At 41.0% G+C, this 8,755-nt stretch overlaps 1 pseudogene across 1 annotated transcript; it reads left to right on the top strand.

Moving 5' to 3' along the window:
* Positions 1–3,848: 3,848 nt before the first annotated feature.
* On the top strand, positions 3,849–5,608 carry LOC306921218 (E3 ubiquitin-protein ligase TRIM35-like; annotated as a pseudogene). Its single transcript has 3 exons — positions 3,849–3,890; positions 4,249–5,158; positions 5,445–5,608. The product of its transcript is annotated as an E3 ubiquitin-protein ligase TRIM35-like (transcript).
* Positions 5,609–8,755: the final 3,147 nt, after the last annotated feature.

Here is an 8,755-nt window from a genome sequence, read left to right as displayed (position 1 = left end):
TACACACTGATGAAAAAGCACCTGGGGTAGTGAAGCATGGGCTGATTGTATTATTGTGGTCTTACGGTAACGAGGACCATCTGGGATAAACTCCCGGAATACATTGACCTGCATGTCACCAATCAGCCACAGGCTTTTTCGCGCAGACGAAATGAAAGCCTGGGTATCGAGGCTAGCCACAGGCTACCAATGTATGTACTCCTCTTGTTGGCATGCAGAGAATACAGGAGGTGCAATCAATCAAAAGACACAACAGCAGCCGTCATCAATATGGCAAAGACTTGGTTTTGTCTGTGGCACATTTTTCATTTTCTTTTTGACATTATGTTCTTATTTTGATCATTCTCTGAATATCTATGGCACTTATTTACTATATGACACTATGGCACTAGTTCTAGTGGTTCTCAAATGTTTTATTTGCAAAGACCCCCATAACTCTGAGTGTACAAATGGAACCAAATGGACCCACAACGGTCCAATGTCCATTTGGTTCCATTTGTTCCCTCTCAGAGTTACAGACCTGTTATGGTCATTCAGGGCTAGTTCTTTATGCTGGTTGTTTCTGGTAATATTATTGTCCACTCATTTTGTATGTCCATGGCAACATTTCTAATTTGGACCACTACCACAAGCCAACATGGCGATGACCCCTGAACAACAAATTACCCACTTGCCTTCCTTTCTTCTTGGAACCAATTACAAGCTATACTTCTGCTTGGGAGGGTTTGGATGTAAATTAGAGATTTTAAATGCTCGGAGACTTGGAGAGTGCAAATCAAAAACCCATCAATAGGAGTGTGAGGGTGTGGTGGTGGTGGTGTTTCATGCTCCAAGCTTGTATTTATATCTGTTATGTAACAGCCACGGTGAATGCAGCATATAGCTCATTGATCTACAATATACTATGATGAAGCACCCTACTGTAGATGGAAAGGAAGGTGTGGCTTGATGTAAATCTTGCCTGTTCCATATTTACTTACAGTAAAACCTGCACGGGTCCATTTGGACACTTTCAGAGCTAGATTAACACACACCATGTTGTGCTGTGTAGATCTTACCTTCTGAAACGATGTTATCGCATGTGATGCAATAGAGGCCTATGTGGCAATAAGACTTATGCTGTAAAAATGCTATTCATCAGCGTGATCTCATGCATTTCATTTGATTACACAGTAAGTCATGGACCTATTGATTTTATTCTTGCATCATTCTTGAGGAGGTATTGTATAATACATCGTCTCTGTCGGGTGGAAACCTCATATGTCCAATACTGTTACAGTTGGAGGCCATCGATATTGTCCTTTTCTTTTTGCTGAGGTTTGCATGATCTGCGCAAAAGGACAGTTAACCCATTTTGGGCGGGAACCCCTTTTGGTGTTTTAAACATGTTATAATTTAGCTATTGAAAAATAGCAGATCTACAAGCTCATAGCGCGCCACCGAGTGGCGCGCTACGAGCTTGTAGGTCTGGTATTTTTGAAAAATCGTGAAAATATTTATTTCAGAAAACTGGAGGATTTAGAAGGATCTTTTAAAATTTTGAGGTATGGCCTAAATGGGTCAAATGATAAGGGACAATATCGGTGGCACCCAACTGTAAACAAGCTCAAAACACGTCGATTCACGCTTCGAGCTTGTGGATCTGCTACTTTTGATGCTTTTGTGTGACACTATGATCAAGTAGGGCATTCATTTCTGAAAGAAGAATATGGAGATAAGAGGCTACTGCCCGACAGCGACAATATATCAAGCTAATGAAAAAAGAAGAAAAAAAAGAGCCTGGGATGAAAAGAAGAACATGTGCACTTGAATATACTAAACTGCACCTCATGTGCTGTACCACACATACATGCTGAGTTGCTTATCATTTGTCGTTCATTTTTTGTAGAGATTGTATAGTTTAAATGGTTTTATACCGAGATTTCTAGGGTGCAAATGTTATAATGTGGCGAGGGGCAACATTTATTCTGATTTGAAGTGCAGTAGCCTATTCACGACGTTCTACATGGGCATCTGTGCACTCTCTGGGCTTATTATTATTCAGTATGGGCACTTAACCCGAATTCTGCATTCGTGAAAGCCCAACTGTACAGTCTCTCTAAATAGATGAATCACAGTAGGCGCTGAGTCTGGTGCTAAAGTCCCCATTCTGCATTTCTACAATGCAAGAATTGGCTCTGTTTTTAAACCAGATTCATTATCTCCTTATTTGCATCCGTGAGATGCATAAAGCATGCATAAACATAAAGCATGCATAAACATTGCATGTTATCAGCATGGAAGGAAAATGCGTGAACTTTCACACAGTGTTTGTTCAGCTCCCATGGCAACTGAGGCCAGACAAGCATGCTGTTGGACTACAAGACGTGCACGCACGCACGCACGCACACACACACACACGCACACACACACACGCACACACACACACACACACACACACACACACACACACTACTTCTCTCTTTTTCTCTTCCTCCTTCTGTTAATCTCACACATTCCATCTCTTTCACACTGATTATGCTGATATTAATTGTCTATCAAAACACAACTGATGCTATCTCTCTCACTCTCTTATTCCTCTTAAATCATGTCTTGTACCATAACATTGATTTTGAAAGACATTGCATGTGACATCATCATGTTTCTTTGTTCACAGAAAGCTGAAGCAAGCAAGGCTCAAATCTTCCCACCACTGGGTTTGGTATTGATCTCTAAGAATCAGCCTCTGTTATGTAAGACATATGAGACTATAGGTCACCACAGAATGTATACACCATGTCCATGTTTATTCCTTTAAGACCAATGAATCCTCCAAACATGCCTGGTGTCATAACAATAACACCTTGTCTTTTATATTATGCAGAATATAACAAGACAAGCAGTATTTACTGTAAATGGCGGCCTCCACTGTCTGTGTGTGAAAGGGTTAATGTGAGGCCTACATTGTAATGCACTTTGAGTCCAAGCTGAGACCATGAAAATAAAACTTTAGACATTCTCTTTATCCTTCCCTGTCTATACTGAACATACGAAAAACTCATCTGTGTCGAGACAGAACTAGCACCCAACCAGAAGTGTTGTAATCTGAAATAGACATTCACAACATGAAAGCGATTTTACAGGAAACCAAGCCCAAAGTCACTTATAATAAGCAGACTTGGCAACACTGCAAACAGCGCTGCAGGCTACTTTCATTTGCATGCACAAAAACAATGTTTCATCGTCCGACTGGTTTGTGCTGCAATTAAATGCTAGTTTGTTGCACTTACACTGTTGGAGTTGGAAAAGTAGTCTCTTTGGTGGAGAGACACCTTTACAGTACGCTTAATTAATTTACTCTTAGTTGCGTGCCAATGTCGGGTGCTGAAAATAGCATATCTACAAGCAGTATAGGTGTTTGCACATAGGGCGTTTTTCACTGTGTTTTGTGTATCTGAAATCCGCAAAAGTGTCACGCAAAACATCCTTGCACACTGAGTGCGATGTTTATATATATTTTTATATTAGTAGCAATGTTTTGTCAGAATGAAATGGAGTGGAGCAGCAGCAGTGCATGAGGATGATCCCCTGATCTGATCATTATTTTCAAAATGTTTTGTGTGTGTGTGTGTGTGTGTGTGTGTGTGTGTGTGTGTGTGTGTGTGTGTGTGTGTGTGTGTGTGTGTGTGTGTGTGTGTGTGTGTGTGTGTGTGTGTGTGTGTGTGTGTGTGTGTGTGTGTGTGTGTGTGTGTGTGTGTGTGTGTGTGTGTGTGTGTGTGTGTGTGTGTGTGTGAGGCCACTGAGGCCAGACATAAAATAAAATCCACCATTAGGCCTGTGACAGGAGACACATGTGTGAACTTTGCAACATGTCTGTGGGGTGTCAAAGCTCCACCTCTTGCCAGACTCATGTGAGACAATAAGATTGACCTTCAGTCTGAAGGCTTCAGATCAAACACAGTGAGGAGGACAGACTGTCAGACAGCTATACAGGAGGGAATACTAATGCAGACCACAGGAACCTGCTACTGACTCTGTCAGCTGAATGGGCAACAACCACTTTAAAAGTGACATTAAACTTTGTTAGCCTATAGTGTTACCATCACTGACTGGCAGATTTCCTGATTTCCTGTTTGCAGCCAAGGACTGTCTAAAGAGGACGAGACGCGAAGTCCTTGTTTGCAGCTTCTCTCAGAGACAACATGGCTTCCAAGCCATCTTGCCCAGAAGAGGACTATTCTTGTCCTGTGTGTTGTGACATCTTTAAAGATCCTGAAAAGAAAGAAAGAAATAAAGGAATGTCCAGTTTGTAAGAAGAGACTTTCAGTGGATCCACTCAGAAACCTGGCTCTGAAGAACCTGTGTGAGGCCTTCATACAGGGGAGACATCTGAGAGCTTCAACAGGGTCTGAGGTTCTCTGCAATCTGCATGCTGAGAAACTCAAACTGTTCTGTCTGGAATGTCAACAGCCAGCGTGTCTTGTGTGTCGAGATTCTAAAAAACACATCAACCACATAATCAGACCTGTCGATGAAGCTGCACTGGATCTCAAGAAGGAAGTCCTGAAATTAGTGATAGCTTTACGGGTGAAACTGCAGCAGGTCTTTAATGTAGTTAAAACAAACTACGAGCAAACTGCAGAACACATTAAGGTCCAGGCTCAGCTCACAGAGATGCAGATGAAGGAACAGTTTAAGAAAATGTGTCAGTTTCTACAAGAGGAAGAGGAGGCCAGGATCACTGCACTGAGGGAGGAAGAGCAGCAGAAGAGTCAGATGATGAAGGAGAAGATTGAGAGTCTTAACAGGGACATAGCATGTCTTTCAGACACATGCAAGACAACTGCAAGACTACAATGGAAAGACTCACCGCAGGACCCTCAGCTGGTCTCAGGAGCACTGATAGATGAGGCCAAACACCTGAAGAACCTGACCATCAGAGTCTGGGACAAGATGAAAGACATTGTCTCCTACACTTGTGTCATCCTGGACCCCAACGCCTATCCAGGATTCATCCTGTCAGATGAGCTGACCAGTGTGAGACGTGAAGAGAGACATCTGCTTCCTGACAGCCCAGAGAGGTTTAACACCTGGTACCGTGTCCTGGGTTCTGAGGGCTTTAAGTCGGCGACTCACAGCTAGGATGTTGAGGTTGGAGACAATGCATTCTGGATGCTGGGTGTGTTAGCAGAGTCTTTTCAGAGGAGGGGAAACAGTGGGGGTCAATGCTGGAGCATATGGTTATATGAAGGTAAATACAACGCTGTCTCCTCACCAGGGTCAGACACTGCTCTAAATGTTTTGATGAATTGAACAAGGTGGACCCTCTTGTAAACAAGTGTAATGCTTAATTGGGTTGTCCGCTCACAGTCTTTGTATTGAGTTTGTGCTTGAAATGTACTGTAATTCTGCAAACTGTTAATAAATATTTCAATCAATCAATCAATCAATCAATGCTCTCTCAGTGAAACACAACCCCAAGAAGATCAGAGTCCAGCTGGACTGGGACAAGGGAAAGCTCTCCTTCTATGATCCTGATACTAAAATACACATACACACACACAATACACCTTCACACACACTTTCACTGAAACACTCTTTCCATTCATTAGCACTAATCGTATTCTGAAGATGTTACCATGGAAGGTCAGTGTAACTCTGGAACAACATACACTAGTTAGACAAAATGATGATGATGATGATGATGATGAACATGATAAAGACAAACAATTGAGACATTAAAGGGGAATATCAGTACATTTTAAATTCTATATGATTGTTGTGCTGACGAGGGCAATGAACAACATGTAGATCATGATGACGACGATGCCATAGCTGAGTGGTTAGCCTGGGGAGCCAGAGACAATGGTTGTCCCAGGTACGATTCCAGGCCAGATCAGCAATGTGTCCTTGTCTGAGCAAGACTCTTAACCCTGAATGGCAGCCGTAGAATGGCTGCTCACTGCTCCTACTGTAGTTGTTATCGGATGGGTAAATGCAGAGGACGAATTTCACATATGTGCATACTGTATACTATATATACAGTATATATATAATGTGACAAAAAACACCCAAATGGTGTGTGGACTATTCTATTCTATTTTGATGTCATGTTATGGAGAATTTCTATACGATTATTGTCAATAATTAACAAATGTATAGATCATATTTTGTGTCCATTGTCTGCTATCACTTTTCAATAGTATTCAGTAGTAGTACTAATGCCAACAATAACAAAATAATTATTTAAATGATTGTAAAGGTAATGCTATTCATATTGGGGGATTCATGTAGAAATTAAATGATTCCAGTAGTACAAGTAATCATGGATGAATCAAGATATTTTACTATAAAATGTATCACAATATTATACTTATACGTTTACACTACACTATTTACTAATATAGAATCACAATGTTGATTGAATGTCTTTATGACTTTATAAAGTATGACTTGTTATGATGGTTAGCAGAGGTCAGTATGTTATATATTACATTAGTTTTATTACAAGGGATGAGGTAGACTATGAACAGCTTGCTTGAGGTATTGTGGTATTCTTCCATCTGAGAAATACATTGTAATGAAACAGGAGAACATTTACATTGATATTAAAGGTATATTAAAGGTGCTCACGCACCTTTTATCTTATCTACGATGGGAAGTACATGCACTGTGTCTGTATGCACAAAAACGAACTTTTTTATGTAAATCTGTGACGTGACAATATAAAGCTGATTCACATAAAATGATGTTGCTGATTAAACTTTTCCATACATAGATAGCATCATAGATGTATCTGGCATCATTATATGTTTTGTAAATAATTTGTTTCTTTGTTTACCCATTATCTTTTCTATTAATATGTTGGATTCATGTTAATGTGTACACTCTCAAATTAATACTAGTTAATGAACGACCTCTGGCTCGGCTCCTATTCCCTTTACACCTGGCAAATATTGTCGCAGAAAATAGTCAATCTACAAGCTTATAACACAGCACTCTGTGCCGCTTTATGATCAGCTATTGTAGATCAGCTATTTTCAGTGGTTGGTTCAAACCATGACAGCTATGTCCTTTAACAATGACATAGTTAAAGGACCACTTCACCACTTTTCAACCTACCTTCATATATAACCTACTTTCATGAGGTCCTCCTCACTAATGTTGATGATAAAATCATCAATTAAATCTCACCTGTTGTGTACTGCTGGATAAGAAGGAAAAATACCACTTAATTAAAAACATATTCACCTTCAGCTTAGCTAACTTTACGGAGAAGGATATCTGGATGGATTGTTTTAACTTTCTGTACAGCACTTTGTAAACCTTGAGTTGTGAGTTGTAAAAGCAACAAAGAGAAGTCTTGCATGATGTTTTAGCACCCTCTAAGTCGGTCGTTTGTTAGTGTTGAAATCGCATCACTAATTCCGTGTTCCTTGCATAGGCAAATTGATGAGGATCTAGTGATCGCTCTGTTTCCTTACAGAGCTCCCCAGTTATAATTCTCTCCTGGGATTTCACCACATTGGAGGTTAATGCTACTGGTCTATTGGCCTAATAATCATTATTGTCTCCACCAGGCCAAAGACATGGGGAGAGAGTATGTTTTGCACTCTGTGTGTGTTCAAACTCTAGATGGGCCCACCCCAAAGTTATTAGTGCAGCCACGCCCGGCAGCCCTTTGGTCAACTCTTGTTGTGATAAATGTGCTATATAAATAAAGGTTGATTTGATTTGATTTAAATCTGAATATATTTTACCCAATATAATAAATTCTATAAAAAACATATTTCTCTGAGGTACTCTTGGGTATTATTTAAAAAAGTATTCATATACAAAGCATTTTAAAAATGAGCTGGGAACTTCTTTTTTGGTCCACCCATTCCTGCGACCTGAGGATGGTCCAGTAAAATATATCTGCCCATTGTGAGAGTATATGGATTTTTATTATCACTAAACCCGGGTGAAATTCAACCTGCCTGTAGAATGTGGGCAGGGAAACACACCAACCTTCTAGGATGTCACTGAGCATCCTAAAAACAAACATAATAAGGTCAAAATCACCCAGGTTTAGTGGGGCTGAAATGGTGTCACCGTCATTAACTCAAATAGAATGCATGTTAACAACAACACATGACTTTGTGGACGTCATTTCTTGGAGCAATTAGTCCAAAGCAAACTTCCATTTCCCATAACATCAGGTAACCATCTATCTGTGCTTTACATAAATGTGAGCTGTTTGTTGACAGAACCCTCTCTTTATCTCTTCCCTGCATCCATCCATCTCTCCATCACTCAGCCAGTCTGTCTCTGTCATCTCTTTCGCTTCCATTCCATCTGCCATGGGGAGTTGGGGACAGGCCATCTTTTCTTACTCCCCCGCTCCCTCTGTCTGTCTGTCTGTCTGTCTGTCTGTCTGTCTGTCTGTCTGTCTGTCTGTCTGTCTGTCTGTCTGTCTGTCTGTCTGTCTGTCTGTCTGTCTGTCTGTCTGTCTGTCTGTCTCTCTCTCTCTCTCTCTCTGTTCTCTCTGTCTCTCTCTCTCTCTCTCTCTCTCTCTCTCTCTCTCTCTCTCTCTCTCTCTCTCTCTCTCTGTCTCTGTCTCTGTCTCTGTCTCTGTCTCTGTCTCTGTCTCTCTCCCTCCTTGCACTTCTTCACCTGTCCCTCTGGGCTCCTGACCGCTGCAGTGACCAGTACTCTGTCACGTCGGTGATAATGTAAACGTCTCTCAAATGATATAACGGCCCACCGGGATAATTGGACACCCGCACGCACGCAC

Source organism: Electrona antarctica (assembly GCF_951216825.1).
Source record: "Electrona antarctica genome assembly, chromosome: 4".
Classification (NCBI taxonomy): domain Eukaryota; kingdom Metazoa; phylum Chordata; class Actinopteri; order Myctophiformes; family Myctophidae; genus Electrona; species Electrona antarctica.
Note: the sequence above shows the minus strand (reverse complement) of the source record. Positions and strands in the feature narration are given on the sequence as shown.